At 40.8% G+C, this 16,033-nt stretch overlaps 2 non-coding genes and 1 pseudogene across 2 annotated transcripts; all 3 read left to right on the top strand.

Annotated features, from left to right (window-relative positions):
- Positions 1-11,410: 11,410 nt before the first annotated feature.
- On the top strand, positions 11,411-11,555 carry LOC123414519. The gene has a single exon (XR_006614456.1). It is a non-coding gene; the product is annotated as a small nucleolar RNA F1/F2/snoR5a (small nucleolar RNA).
- A 167-nt stretch (positions 11,556-11,722) lies between these two features.
- On the top strand, positions 11,723-11,809 carry LOC123414575. The gene has a single exon (XR_006614508.1). It is a non-coding gene; the product is annotated as a small nucleolar RNA SNOR75 (small nucleolar RNA).
- A 276-nt stretch (positions 11,810-12,085) lies between these two features.
- LOC123414400 lies at positions 12,086-12,169 on the top strand (annotated as a pseudogene).
- The last annotated feature ends 3,864 nt before the right edge of the window (positions 12,170-16,033 follow it).

Genomic DNA, 16,033 nt, shown 5'->3' with positions numbered 1-16,033 from the left:
CCGGCGAGTTCCTGTTGGAGGCGAACCCTGGCGAGGTGGGGGCTGCATTCCAACGAGGGGAGGGGCTGGGCTATGGGGAAAATGGGGAGAGGAGGTTGAGCGGAGTATTTATAGGGGCTCGGGGTGCTCGGAGAAGGAAGGAGGAAGGAGATCGGGAAGGTTGAGATTCCTCTCACCATGGCTATGGAAGTTTCCTGTGATGTGAGGAAGGAGAACGTGAGGAGGAAGATGATCCTGTCGGGCCAGATTTGGAGAGTGTTAATGGGTCACCGATCTATTTCCAATTAAAAGATATCTCTTTCCTATTTTCAAAAACCAGAAAGTAAATGATAAAAGGGAAACCAAATAAATTCGGAATATAGAGTTTCTATATACTAAAATTATCAGAAAAATAAAATATAAATGATGGACATTTTTCCACGGCCAAAATAAAAACTTTTAAAAAATGTTTTTCAGAAAATCCCCTAAATGCTTTACTTCTTTTTGTAAATAATTAGTCAAATAAATCTTGGGTGTCATGGCTCAAATATTTCAAAGAATATCCCCGGGTTAGGAGGGTCATGTTTTCTCCTCTCTTTTTCTTGCTTGACAAGATATGGTTCCCGACATTCCGTGAGTGAGGAAGAAACAAAATGCAAAGAAAAATCGAAAGGAATTCCAATGCCACCTTGATTCAAATTCTTTATAGTTGAAGAAGTCATGCTATCTTCTCAACATTGATTTTAAATGGATGAATTTGAATTCAGAGAAAAAAGGGGGAAAGTGATTTTATTCCCTCTCATTCGAAAGTTTTTAAAAAGTTTCAAACTTCACTCAAGTTTCAATCACTCAAACAAACAAACAATCAACCTAATAATTATATTATCATTCCAAAATTTGGGATGTTACAAACCTACCTCACTTAAAATTAATTTTGTCCTCGAGATTCGTAGAGGCTAGAAAGAAAGGTTAGGGTTTGGGGGTCTTCTAACAAATCCAACCTCCGGCAAGGTGGGATGCTACCACACTTAAAATGAGAGTTATCGGTCCCTCAAAATTTGAACAATCCTCTGGGGTCTTGGCATCTGGCACGTCAGATTCTTCATCGTAATTCCTTTGGTGATGATCTTCCATTATACTCATAATATTCCCCTCAGAATCCGATGTCTTACGTGGATTTATGCTTCTTGCGGCACTGGGTCTTCTTAAGTGACAAGTCTCGTGATCATTCTAAATAACATATCGATGATTCTCATGGTGGTCTACCATTTGTGGTTATCCTGCAGAGAGAGGGGTCTTGTCTTCATCCTTACCGTAAAATTTCCCACGCGTGACAACAAATGCCATGTACATGGGCTTTCATCATACCATTCTAAGGCTTAAACAAAAGCTTCAAAGAACGTCTTCTCTCAATATGGGTAATTCTCTCAGATTTACCATTCTGAATAGCAAGAGAATGATAATAGTAAGTCGTCATGGTGGCCAAGCCATGTCGCACTGAAATCATTACCTTGTATAAGGCTTAGTGAATCTCGTATTCTAACACTTGGGCATCCTCACAAGCATTGCAGAATTCCTCTTCTCCACGAAGTTCGGATAAATCCAATGATTCTGCAAGCTGAACAAACATCTATCGTTTCTTCACAACTCTCAGGTTTTCGTGTGCTCCTAAGAAAACGTTTGTTGATCCATCATAGCTTCTTCCAAGTTTCTTTCTTCATAAAGGTAGTACTTGATCCTTATTAGTCCCGGGGTCTGTGGGTTGCTGGCATACTTGGAATCACTACGCCTTAAATCCTGTAGTGTTTCCGCCATCATACTCTTGGGGTAACCATCATATAATAATAATCCTCAGACTTATTTTTGGTACACACTCCATTTTGTGGGATACTTTCCATTGGTGTGTTTACCATGAAAAGGTATTGGTTCATCCATAAATCATATTCATTTCATAATCAATCCTTTATTACATCCTTAATTTCTTATCAAAAACTCCAATTCAAAAGTACTCTATTACAAATGATGCCATCCACATTGTTCGGCATGGTCGAGCATTTCTGCCAACATTATTCATTCGTCTCTCTTGGAGGTACTTTAGTTCCACTCGAACTTTCCAATGTGCTCCTTGAAATCATCCATCTTTTGCTTCATCATGGTGGCCATTAGCTTCATCTCCATGATCTCCACATGCACTTCACTCAGGTATCCCGGGGTATGACGTAGTCTTGCTTCAAGTATTTCTCCAATCTGACGTATGGCTTCCATGGCAGCTTCACGAACAGCATCAAAGAAGGTTGCTCGTGGTACACGTGAAATGAAAAAGTATTGCCCCATAGTCTTTGGACAAACTCCTTTCATATGGTGGAGGTGTACTTCCACATACCAAAGTTCTACTCGACTTTCCATGAATGGGTAGCCTTTGTAGACTGCATCTCCTTCAAGATGAATGTGCTTCATCATGTCCTTCAGGATTTTCGGGTAATCATGATCAGTGGTTAGGGTCATGATCGTTTCTGGGCCCTTGAGGAATGACTCTAGAGAGTTGTCATCTGCAGGTGTCAGTAAATAGGTACTCAGAGGAATGTATATGTCTCCTTGGTAGTTATGGTACATTCCTACTCAGTGGATCTTGTGGGTTTACCGATTACTACCACACTTAAAATGAATTATACTCATGCCTGCATAGACCATATTTTCTCATATCCTCATAATTGTTCAGAGATCTTTGTTCGAAGAGAAACAACGTATACAGTTTGAACATAGGCAATCATGGGACAATAAATTCCATTTATCCATGATGTTATTACAATCTCCGGGACTTCTGTTACAAAATTTTTCACTCCATGATCTCATGAAAAACAAGAGTTCTTCAAATTACACTAATTGCCACGATCAAAACTTAACTACTCCTTTTTAGCTTTCTTCCTTTGTGGACAATCGTTAGCAAAATGTCCTGCTTCCTTGCAACGAAAGCAAATGAGTTCTGACAAGTCTCGAGGCGTCTTAGTGTTTGCTTTGGCTCCTTGGGTTTCCGGCTTCCTTCCTGAGCACATGTATTTGTGGTGGCCAAATTCCATACACTTGTAACATCTGACATGACTCAGGTCTATATCTGTAGAGATTTGGCTCTTCCGAGGGTACCTTTTTTTCTTTCCGGATTCCTTTATTTTGGCCAGTTCTTCTATTTCAAGTGGATCAAACTCCACTTTTTCCGTCGGGAAGTTTCCCAGATACTCTTGGCTTCCCTTCGTGCAATCCTGTGAATAATGTCCTTCTTCTCCACATGAGTAGCATGCATTGGAGAAAAATCTGGTCAGACCTTGTCCATCAGGGTCTTCAATATTTTTGTTCATCACCGACTTTTGAATCTTCTTCTTGAGTGTTTCCTTCATTGCTTCTTTCTGCTGCTCGACAACTTGTTGTACCTTGGGGTAAATGTGACATTGAGCTGGATAGTGGTTGGTTCCTTCACAAAGGAAACAAGTCACCTGACTACTTGGGCACTCCTCAGCTGGGTGATTTCCTTCACAATGAGTGCATCCATCCTTGTCTTCTTCCTGGGTGTGTCCTATTTCTCCACAGATCTTGCATGCACAAGTCTTCTCCTTCAGATTATCATAACACTTTTGAATAAGACAGGATCTTAACAAAGTCTTCTTGAATTCGTCCCAGGTTTCTGCTCCACTAAATCCTTGTATGGCATGATGCATTTTCCACCGGATTGCAGCACTTTGTGTAAAGTACTGAAGAGCATGTTCCACTTCATACTTCCTTGAGATCAAGTTGCTCCCGAAGTGGTTCTCCATGTTCTGAATCCATATATCAGCCTCCAGCTGGGTCATTGGTCCAGAGATTACAAGTCCAGCTTCATACTCCATCTAGTAGGGTTGATGTTTTGGGGATGAGATGGGTAAGAGAGAGAGGGAGAAACACACAATACAAACAATATTTTTGAGAATTGGTTTTATTTGTGGCTGTCGCAAAACACACACCAATGATGGCTCACAAATCATCGTAACTAACGTGGGTATATAACAGGGGTTTGGACTTCTAATGGTCATATAGATATTCAAACGTTTTAGGTTCTTCGAATTCTTAGGGTCTTGAGAGTCTTCTGTTGGTGTAGCTTCAATCCTTCAAATGCGTGGTGAAATCCTCTTTACTTTAAAGTAGAACTCCGTTGATTCTTCATGAGGTCAAAGGGGTAAGGGGATTGTATAACTATTTGAGGTGAGAGAGAACATTTGATGAAATCAGAAGGGATGAGAAGTGAAAGGTGTTCTCGAAAATAAGATTTTTGAGAGATCCTATCCTAAGAAGTTTCCAGTTTCTAGGGTCACGTCCTACAGTCAACATGTGCTCTGATACCATTTCTATAGCGACCCGAATCAAAACGAGTCAAGCCTTTGTGTATCTGTGCCATCCCTGGATCAGTATGCTGGCACACACAGTACATCAGTGTATATATCAAAGTGCAATCACATGTAAATAGCGTAAAACTGATATATACCTTAAATATCTCAGTGGAAACAGTCAAGGGAGTGGAATCCCAAATAACACCAACGGCAGGTTGAGTGCGGACCGTAACCCTGAATCATACTCTTGCACGTCGAGGAAAATATCTGCAACATAAGACGCTGCAGCCATGTAGGTCAGCATATCAAATTTGCCGGCAAGTCACAAAATAGAGGGGTAAAATATCATCTATACTATATGCATATATGGCAGGTGGGGCTGTAAGTTTTCAGCGAAAAGCAAAGTTTTCTCCTACATCAAGAGATGGGCTAAAAGCAAAATATTACTACGTAGTTGGTTGTTAATGAGATGGGTCCGCCAACCAGTTCTCATACCCAAGTTATCAATATTACCCTCATCAAGTATTTATAATGGTGTTGAGAATTTCAGATAACTTCAATTCCTTTGGCTCAAGTTGTCCATGACTGTGGACACGTGTAATCAATTAGGTTTGAGTACTCTGCAGAGTTTTGCACACGTTCCTCACAAGATTTGATTGCCTCCGTGTATGTCCTCGCACTTCAGGGTGTTTGAAGACCGGATGATCAAAACATGGTCTTTCAACGGGTCCCTCCGAATCCCTGTCGGTGCCCATCCAAACCCTATCGTTCTTCTACATCTGCTAGCACCGCCTGTCCAGAGTCGCCGCGTTGTCCAACCAAGCCAGAGCCCATAATGACTTGTGGCTGTGCAGGTAAGCCTTGGGTCTTGAAAATATCCGTCCGTGTCTTTGAGCCTGGGTGAAGCTTTCCGCAAGATTTCATGGCACATCTCCAGTATCCCGGGTCATCCACTGGTTTCTCCAGGGATCCGATCAACCGTCCTTCACCCAGAGTTGCATTGCATCACGAGGTCTTGAAAAGTCTTGACTTAACCGGTCTTGGCTACAAATGACTTGTGATAAACTCGTGATAAACTCTCAACTAGAATCCCGTCTACTCAAGCATAGCAATATGAAATTTGTCGTTCCGGGCCAAGTAACTGGGTTGTTGGGTGCCTATCACATGATACTACAATATGTAACTATAATTTCCATGTACCTACACAGCATGCAAATTGGGCATAGGATGGTAGAACTACGATGCATAAACCATAGGTGATACATGATCAAATGACTTGCCTGGCGAGGTTGATGAAGATAAATTATCGTTCTCGAGAAATAACTTGATAGACTATTCGTCACTCTCCGATGAAATCTATATAACAAACATAGTATTCACATAAGCACTCACACTAGCAATCATTCTAGCAATCAAAACAAAAGAGAGAGTGAATAAGAATCCGAAAGAAACTTCAACTAAAACTAGGAGTCTTCTACTACATCAAACACTAAATAGTTTTTTTTGTTCTAACTGAAATAAAATATTAAATAACAGAGAACTAAGATATAAATTTAACCAAGATAAAATAAAGTATTTTACATCAAACTATTTTGAAAGTATTTTCAAATGGGAGTTGAAACAGTAGAGAAATCAATTGCAAGTTATTAGAGAACTAGAATTGATTTCGTGATAACAAATAAAAATAAAAATAAAAATTTGTTGAAAACTATTGTTAACTAACATAAACAAAATATAAACTTTCTGAAATATAAAAGAAAATAATTTAAAATCAATTATAAAAAAAGAAATAGCCATAATCCTAAAAGAACTAAAACAGAATCTGTTTTGGTAAAAACGCCAAGTAAAATTATTTAAAAAAATTTGAAACTTAAACTACTGAAAGATATGATCACTAGGAAACATCGGAAAAAAGAATTAAATTAAAAGCTATTTTTAAACTCCCAGAATAAGCAAAACAAGATTTAAACCAAATCTGATTTAATTAACATTTTATAATTCCAAACATAGACAAATTATATATCTTCAGAAACTACATAAAATTTGTGATCCAACGCAAAAAGAATCACCTAATTCAAAGTTATAGACTAATAGATATGATTTTTCTAAGATTGCAATTTTCTGAAAAAGACTTCAATACGGGATTTCGTGAATCTCACCGGAGTTAGCCGCCGGAGTTGGAGAAGACGACGGGAAGGTGGCTCTGGTGGCCGGCCGAGGCGGTGGAGGGGTCCACGCGATGGAGGAGGGCTCGGGCCGAAGGTTGGTGGCGTCGGCGGGGCGTGGGGGCGATGGGAGGGAGCAGCAAGAGCTCCGGCGAGTTCCTATTGGAGGCGAACTCTCGCGAGGTGGGGGCTGCGTTCCAACGAGGGGAGGGGCTTGGCTATGGGGAAAATGGGGAGAGGAGGTTGAGGGGAGTATTTATAGGGGCTCGGGGTGCTCGAAGAAGGAAGGAGCAAGGAGATCGGGAAGGTGGAAATTGCTCTCACCATGGCTATGGAAGTTTCGTGTGATGTGAGGAACGAGAACGTGAGGAGGAAGATGATCCTGTCGGGCCAGATTTGGAGAGTGTTAATGGGACACCGATCTATTTCCAATTAAAAGATATCTCTTTTCTACTTTCAAAAACCATAAAGTAAATGATAAAAGGGAAACCAAATAAATGCGGAATATTGAGTTTCTATATACTAAAATTATCAGAAAAATAAAATATAAATGATGGACATTTTTCTACGACCAAAATAAAAACTTTTAAAAAAATGTTTTTCTGAAAATCCCCTAAATGCTTTATTTCTTTTTGTAAATAATTACTCAAATAAATCTTGGGTGTTATGGCTCAAATATTTCAAAGAATATCCCCGGGTTTGGAGGGTCATGTTTTCTCCTCTCTTTTTCTTGCTCGACAAGATATGGTTCGCGACATTCCGTGAGTGAGGAAGAAACAAAATGCAAAGAAAAATCGAAAGGAATTCCAATGCCACCTTGATTCAAATTATTTATAGTTGAAGAAGTCATGCTATATTCTCATCATTGATTTTAAATGGATGAATTTGAATTCACAGGAAAAAGGGGAAAGTCATTTTATTCCCTCTCATTCAAAAGTTTTTAAAAAGTTTCAAACTTCACTCAAGTTTCAATCACTCAAACAAACAAACAATCAACTTAATAATTATATTAACATTCCAAAATTGGGGATGTTACGAACCTACCACACTTAAAATGTTACACTCCAAAGTCACTAATAGCGGGGAACAATCGAAGAGATTATTGATGGGTACGAAACCACCACAAAGTTATTCTTTCTGATCGATCTATTCAACAGTCCGTAGTAAAATAACATGAAGCTATTATTTCCGTTCGATCCATCATAGAGTTCGTACTAGAATAATACCTTAAGATACATATCAACCAAGACCCTAATGTCACCTAGATACTCCATTGTCACCTCAAGTATCCGTGGGCATGATTATACGATATGCATCAGATAATCTCAGAATCATCTATTCAACCAACACATAGAAGTTCACAGAGTGCCCCAAAGTTTCTGCCGGAGAGTCAAAACGTGTGCCAACCCCTATGCATAGGTTCCTAATGTCACGAATCCGCAAGTTGATCACCAAAACATACATCGAGTACTCACATGAATCCACGTGTGACACCCCATATGCATAGGTTCCCAATTGTCACAAACCCACAAGTTGATCACAATAGATAGACACGTGGAAGACATACATCAAGTGTTATCAAAGACTCAATCCAATAAGATAACTCCAAAGGGGAAACTCAATTCATTACAAGAGGGAGCACTACAAGAAATATGCTCATACATGACGTTTTTTAAGATGTCGTTGATGAATTCGTCATAAATCTATGACGATTTCATCCGAGATCATCGTAAACCGTTTGAGGGGATCAAATCTACATATAAATTACGATGATGTGAGTCAAAAACGTCGTAACCGCATAAGATGAGATCGTCATAACTTCTACGACGATTATAAAAACATTGTAACATGTCCTAAATATGTTGCCATGTCACTCGTCGATCCATGTATCTCTCTCTCGCTCTCTCTCTTGTAAGTAGCTTGGTGGATCTTGCTGTGCGCGCACCGTCGGGCGGCCCGAGACGAGATCTGGCCTCGCGGTGCCGGATATGGGCATCCGGGAACGCGGACATTTCTATTAGATTTTTAAGTCCGGTTCTTATCTGTGTTCGGACGTGGGTGGATGCCGTGATCCGCCGCTGGGCCAGCAGGTTGCTTCTTCTCGGTCGAAGCATTGTCGCTTCTGGCCGCGCACCTGCTATATGTCTGTCTGGACATTGTGCCTCCAAGCTAGCTAGCCACGAAAACGTCTTGATACTCAAGTGGTATAATATTTTGAAAAAAATGAAGTAGTCCAATTGGGCAACAAATAATTGATATTTTTTGTAATTTTTTCTAAATATTTGGGTAAAAAATCAAGTTCTGAGTCGGCCAATGAGAGATGAGAAACTGCCTTCACGCGGATCATCCAATTGAACGCGATCTGAGCCAGCCATCAGCACACTTCCAACGGTGGAGCACGTCTTTGAAAAACTAAAACCCTAACCACCCACCCACCCTTTCTCCCTCTCCAGATCCGATTAAGCCGCCTCTCTAGATCCGATCGAGCGCTCCTTCCTTCCCTCCGCACCACCACCAGCTCTGGCATCTCCCTTCCGCATCGCCCAACCAACTCCGGCCGCTCCGTTCCGCCCCGCCCTCGGCTCCTTCCCATCACCACAGATCCATCACATCTATCCGATCTCGTCTGGATGGTGGCGGCGGCTGTGGCGGCGCTGCTTGCCTCGTGGGTGTTCAACACGTTCGTGTACATCGTGTGGAGGCCGCGCACCATCACCCGACAGCTCCGTACACAGGGCGTGGGCGGGCCGGGGCACCGGGCTACAGTTTCTTGGCCGGCAACCTCGGCGAGATCAAGCGGCTCCGCAACGAGACCGCCGGCGCCGCGCTGGACATCGGCGACCACGACTTCGTCCCCATGGTCCAACCGCACTTCCGTAAATGGATCCCCGTCCACGGTACGAGAACCTCAGATAGACCGCAATTCCTTCTAAGTTCCAATCCATGGTCGTCTAGTTCTTGCTCTTACGTTCTGGTCTCCTGCAGGTCGCACATTCCTGTATTGGTTCGGTGCCAAGCCGAGCATGTGCGTGGCGGACGTGAACATGGTGAAGCAGGTGCTCCCCAACCGCAGCGGGATGTACCCCAAGAATATCCGGAACCCGCACATCGCCCGTCTGCTCAGCAAGGGGCTGGTGCTCGCTGACGGCGACGACTGGAAGTATCACCGCAAGGTCGTCCACCCCGCCTTCAACAAGCGTTCAAGACGGAGCCCCAGCTCGGTCTTCATGGCTGCTGTAAGTGAATGTTTGGATTTCCATTTTGCCAACATGTGTTGTATATTCCGGACTCAGTTCAACAACGTGCGAGGTCTAGTAAGTGTCGACGAAGAGAAATAGGACCACGATAATCAACTTTAAGATTGAAATTCTGTTGTTACTTTTAACTTCTCACCTCAGTTATCGTACAATGCTTTTTTCTGTTGGAAGATTTTGAAATGTCATTTCTTATGTACTGTCACTTCACTTACCTTGCCTGTTATTGCTAGTGAGGATCTTTATTCAGAGTTGGTTGCAGTTGTTGTGTTAAATTTTTAAATGCCTGACGCTGTTTGGTCCATATTTTTTCCTTACTGCACTTTGGGCTTCCGTGATACAATGTTCAGCATGTGACTGTTAGTACGTACTCGAAGTATGTCCCGACCTTCATCTTATCTCGTCTTGACATCTCCGGTCCAATATGCATTCAGATAACATAGGATGGTGGTTCATACTTTCATACTACTTCAGTATAAGATGAATGCTCAATAGTATCAACGTCAACTTCACATCAAATTCTACCGATTCCCTCTGTTATTCGAACTGATTTTCATGTTGCCTGTCTAGCATTGTGCATTTCCGCATTTCAGATCAATGTGACTGAGACAGTCTGACAAACATACAAAATTATGTCATGTTCACTAATTACTCCGTAGTATAAGGAAATTAACTTATATAGGTTGTCCATTTTCTCACAGGATGCTGATGGTGGCGTCCCATTTTACTGGGCAGTCGATTCAGAGGGTCATCTTGTAGTTTCCGACGATTATGAAATTGTGAAGAACGCTTGTGGAAAATCGTTTGCACCGTGGTTGAAGCTGATTGCGCTGGTTTGGACCTTTTATTCTACTCTTTATTAATCCAACATTAGAAACCAACATGATGTCTAATTAACTGTAAAACAAACTATCTGTTCCAGTTTAGTCTTTCACAGTTCTGAACTGTGATTTCTCGTCCGAAGTTTGGCTAGCCATTGTTCAAGACGGAGCTTTCTGCATCCAAATCAACCAATGACATGCTTGTGCTACTTAACTAGATATATTTTCAATGAAAAATGTTGCTCCCAGCATCTAGTTAAGTTGCACATTTGCTGACGTGATCCTGTATTGGCTGTACCTTAACAGGTTATGGCCAACTCTGCGGAGAAAATTAGGCTTGCTAGAAATCAAAATGTGATGGTCTGTGAGCGAGGCTCTGGGCGTTGGGACTATCGGTCCAAATGTCATGTAAGCTCCTATAAGTTGTATACCTCACATACTTGGAATAGCCTAATATCCGAGGGTGTATGTTTTCTCTTATATTGTTTCCATATTATGCACTTATGCTTAGTGAAAACTGACAACAGTCAATAACCAGTGAGAGTATCTTACTATATCATGTCCAATAATAATTACTATAGTATTCCATGCTGCCTTATTTTTTGACACGCTGAGTGTTCCCCTTCATCTTTAGGTATACTCTGCTAAGTTTTTATCAGCTTTAAGGTTGAGTACTGGGTTACGCTTCTTGGTAGCGTAATTCAGCGTTGTACATTGCCTAGAGATACTTTGGGTTAAGATTCTAGCATGAACCATTCTTTTAGATGGTTTTTGCATTCAACTTGTCCATACATATCTTAGCACTAAACTGAATTTTGTTTGGATAGTGGTATTTGGGATGCCATGAGGTATCTGATGCTTGGTCTGCTTTCATGGCCTTGTTTCTTGTTAGATTGGCGGACATCGAGAAGCAAACGGGTTTTTGCGACACTGGCTGCTCTCATACAAGGAGCTTCCTGTTACTATACCTCGTTTACACCTATCAACTATATTGTTCTTTCTGCAGCTAGTTTCTGTGGTTGATTCATCAGTGATGATCAACACTTATTAGGTGTCTCATGATACTGTATATTATTAAACTGTCCATCTTCGGCATCTGAAGTCATGTTTTTGTATCTCTACCCACTCTTAGTTTTTTTAGTTGGTTCTCTCTGTGATGATGAAAACAGATCACGAGTCTGATGTAATCCATTCTATTAAACCATGTTGACAATCGAGGCATTTGTCTGAGAGAGCATTAATTCATTTGTTTTTATTTTTCTGTTTTCAAATATGATTGTTTTTGACATTAAGACGGACAGTTTGTGATCTATTTGATGATAATTTCCTCCTACTTATTCTGAATGTCCAGTAAGCAGCACATTTTGTCATGGATGCTGTATAGTTGTCTTTTCTTAAGTAAATAGAAACTGCTACACCATTTTTTGTTTGCTGTGAGAAGTGATGATAACATATCCATACCACGTTTCTGCACTTACTGTGATGATCAATTGCTTCTTTCCTTGGATTATATGGGCCTGAGGATACTTTCCCCAAATTATCGACTATGACTATACAATGCGTTTATAAACGGGTTTTGCTCTACTATGACACATACGCTTTGAAGCTTCAACGTATTAAGAATGTCTTTATAAACCTGTAGGTATCAGGTCTTTGGATAGTCGACATTGTAGACAAGTTTTTCTCTACTATAACACATATGTTCTAAATGATTAACTGATCGATAGGTCGACTGAAATCTGCTACATTGCTATTGTAGAAGAGACGCTAGTTCTTAGATTATATGAGTTTTACCTTAAGGCTGTAATCCCTCATATCTTGTTATCATATTTTGTAGACATTATTTAGTTCGTTGGTGTCTTGATACTTGAAAAAATCATTCAACTTAAGAAGCCGCTGCCGGCGTATATATACTATATATAGCTAACTGTTGCTAAAATGAGCTTTTCTTTAAAAGTTTATAAGTTTTCTAGTTTTCCATTCAAACTTATCTAGGCGTTCATAAGTAAAATGTGCAATCATTCCTTACTCTTTGATATGGCAATTATAGTGCCAACGCTCCGTGGGAAGGATTATGGGAAGACAAAAATGAGTTATCCAGATTACACTCAAACAGAGTCAGGCCTCCAATACAAGGTTCTTACGCTGCCATCGATGATTCCTGTATAATACTCAAAAGTTCAGATTTAACAATTCTCATGAGGAATTGCAGGACTTGCGGGTTGGAGATGGCCCATCCCCAAAGAAGGGAGAGACGGTAGTGGTGAGTAGCAAGCATCACACTTGCATTGGATTCTAGCTCATTTTGCATGTATGTTCTTACCACCTGATCACAGTTGCAGTTTTACTCACGGATCCATTCATTTCATCAGTTGTGGTCACTGATCTCTATGATCTGGTTGCAGATATGGAGATGGATGAGTGCCTGCACAACTGGCGCGACCGAAAGACCAACATCACCGCCTGCAGGGTATAGCATCCATCATTCCTTCTCTGAATAAACAACATTCCAGATTGTTGCAGTGGTGTTTGTCCAATTGATTGTCCGAGGAGTTTGAGACTCACGAGTGTGCACGTTGGCGACACCGGCACTGCAGGACACATACATGGGGAGGGTGTGCGAGTGCCCGGCGGTGGACGTCGTCCAGTACGAGGGGGGCGGGTACATGAAGTAGATTTCCTCTCACCTCCTTGATCTACTCTGGAACAAGTACTGGGTGAACACATTGTCTTCGTCACCACTTCTGGGCAACAGGGATTATGTTGCTGGACAAATCTTTGATTTAGGTAAAGCATTCCCTTGTAGGAATATTTCTGGAACTTGTTTTCTGGTTAGTTTGGCCTTGCAATAAATAGAGAGATAGTGATAACTACTTTTGTGCTACACATCTGATAAACTAGAGCAAGATGAGGGGCAACTAGCACACAGTCGATTTGGCATGCTTATGCCATCACAACGAAAGAAAGAGGTCGGTTTCTGTGTTCATGCCCTTTAAACTTGGTTACCCTCAGTGTACACCACTGTCCTCTTTGCTCGTCTGAAGGTTCAGAAGGCCGTCACTATTTTGGGGTTTGCATAATTGTTTCAGTTTCTGCATCTTTCATGTGCCATATCAATATGTGCTTGTCTATTTAGTACACCCTCTGATCCTAATACTGCTAAAACGTCTTTCATTTAGGAACAGATGTATTATCATGTTGTTTGATTTGTTATCACTTCCCATAGTAAGTGGATGGTCATGTATGTCTGATTGTAGAACTATTGATATTATGATTAAATTCCATTAGGTCAATTATCACTCCCTATTATAAGATGTTTTGCATATTTCAATATGGGCTACATATGGGCTAAAATGATTGAACAAACACACTTAAATGTGTCTACATACAGTTATTTAAAAAAAAGTTGGAACATCTTGTAATAGTGAACGGAGGGAGTAACTGACCTGATGCCTGTCACATTGTTATGTGATCATCATATGGATATGTTACAAATCTCTGCTACTTGTTTATTAAACGAAGAAAGTATAACAGATATGATGCTAATTTTATGGTGATGTATACAAAATATTAGTAGTGCGAAGATTGTGAAGATTGTTGAGCCCCTAGGAGAGGCTGATTGTGTAGTTTGATACTTTGATGCTATGCTGTCCTATGTAGTTATGAAATGTTTTATGTAAATTACTTCATTGAGCTTGAGTGCATGAAACGAGGGATTGTATACCAGACCTATACATCTAGTTTGCTTTGTTATTCCAGTTCTGTAATATGTCCCTCCTAAACCGCGTATATTTACACATACATACACAAAATTGCTAATAGTTACCGCCAGTAATTGCTACTGTTAGGGTGTTACCTTGTCACATATAGCATGTATGAAAAGTTTTGGGTGGATTACCAACGAGAGTATATCTATTACTTCATATTACTGAAGATCTGAACATTTTCTTTTATTTCTGCCTCATATTTTTTTTAAACTTACGCTACAGTTTCACTTGAGATGATATTTTGTTCTTCGAAAGACGTTTTACAATTTAGAATTGCCATCTAGTTCATGTGCCTCAACAATACATTCTTTGGATGCAGGTATACTTGGGCCCATAATAGCTGGTATCAGGGATGCAAAACTAGGAGTGGGGAAGCAAGAGGAGGATGGCCTTCTTCACAGCGAGTGCTAATTTCTGTATTTTCTTTTGAGATTCTTCTCGGTTAATGCTTTAGCTATGAAAATTGGTATCTGATTGTCCACTGTGAATCAGATGAGTTATGGTGTTATGTAAACCTGGAAGATGTATTATGTGATGTTATATGATTCATGATTTTAATTCGACTTGGATTTTTCTTGATTTGAATATGAAATAGTGCTGCATTTAATATTGGACAAATAATTGGTTGAAAAGGCCCAATAAATGGAAATGAAACCAAGTTCTAGAAAAAAAAGTTGCTGAATTTAAAAATGAAAAAAGGCCAAAACTGAAACTGGTCCAAATGTATTTGGGCACTAAAAGGCGAGGGCCCAAAAAAAATTTCGAAAAAGAAAAACTAAAAGTGGCTATAAATGGGCTAAGGCTCAAACGGAAGCCCAATAAGAAGAAGCCCAAAAATAAAATCAGCCCATGTGATCAATTGAAATGGTTTGGGCTGATTTCAATCATGACGTTTTGATTTCGTCGTAATTTTGCCACGTAGGACTGCCACGTAGGACTGAGTTTGATTGCCAACAACGATTTAGGATCGTCGTAAAGGTTACGACCATCGAGGAATCGTCGTAAAAGTTACACGATTTTGATCAAAACGTAGCTGCTGTTCATTTGTGACGCTCCGTTTTCGACGCTTGGTTTTTCGTCGTGAGATCATCATAAACTAAAAACCATGACGATGTAGCAACGAAAAAATAGTGTTGTGTATTAGCATATTCCTTGTAGTGGAGAGGGGGAAGAAGATCATAAGATCCAACTATAGTAGCAAAGCCCATGGTACATCGAGATCAAGACATCTCAAGAACACGAGAGAGAGAGAGATCAAACACATAGCTACTTGTACATACCCTCAGCCACGAGGGAGAACTACTCCCTCCTCATCATGGCGATCGCCGGGATGATGAAGATGGCCACCGGAGATGGATTCCCCCTCCGGTAGGGTGCCGGAACAGACTCCAGATTGGTTTTTGGTGGCTATAGAGGCTTGCGACGCTGAAACTCCCGATCTAGGTTTCTTTTGGGGGGTTTCTCAATTTATAGGAATTTATGGCGGTGGGATTACATCGGTTGGGCCCACGAGGAGGACACAAGCCTGGTAGGCACCACCTAGGGGGTGGTGACGGCCTCAGGGCTTGTGCCTTCTTCCAAAGCTTCGGGGGTCTCTTTTGGTCCAAAAAAATCATTGTAAAGTTTCATTCCATTTGGACTCCGTCTGAAACAGGGTAAAAAACATGGAAAGAAACAGAAACTGGCACTTGG

This window comes from Hordeum vulgare, chromosome 7H (assembly GCF_904849725.1).
Source record: "Hordeum vulgare subsp. vulgare chromosome 7H, MorexV3_pseudomolecules_assembly, whole genome shotgun sequence".
Classification (NCBI taxonomy): domain Eukaryota; kingdom Viridiplantae; phylum Streptophyta; class Magnoliopsida; order Poales; family Poaceae; genus Hordeum; species Hordeum vulgare.
This window is presented reverse-complemented; position numbering and strand designations above follow the sequence as displayed.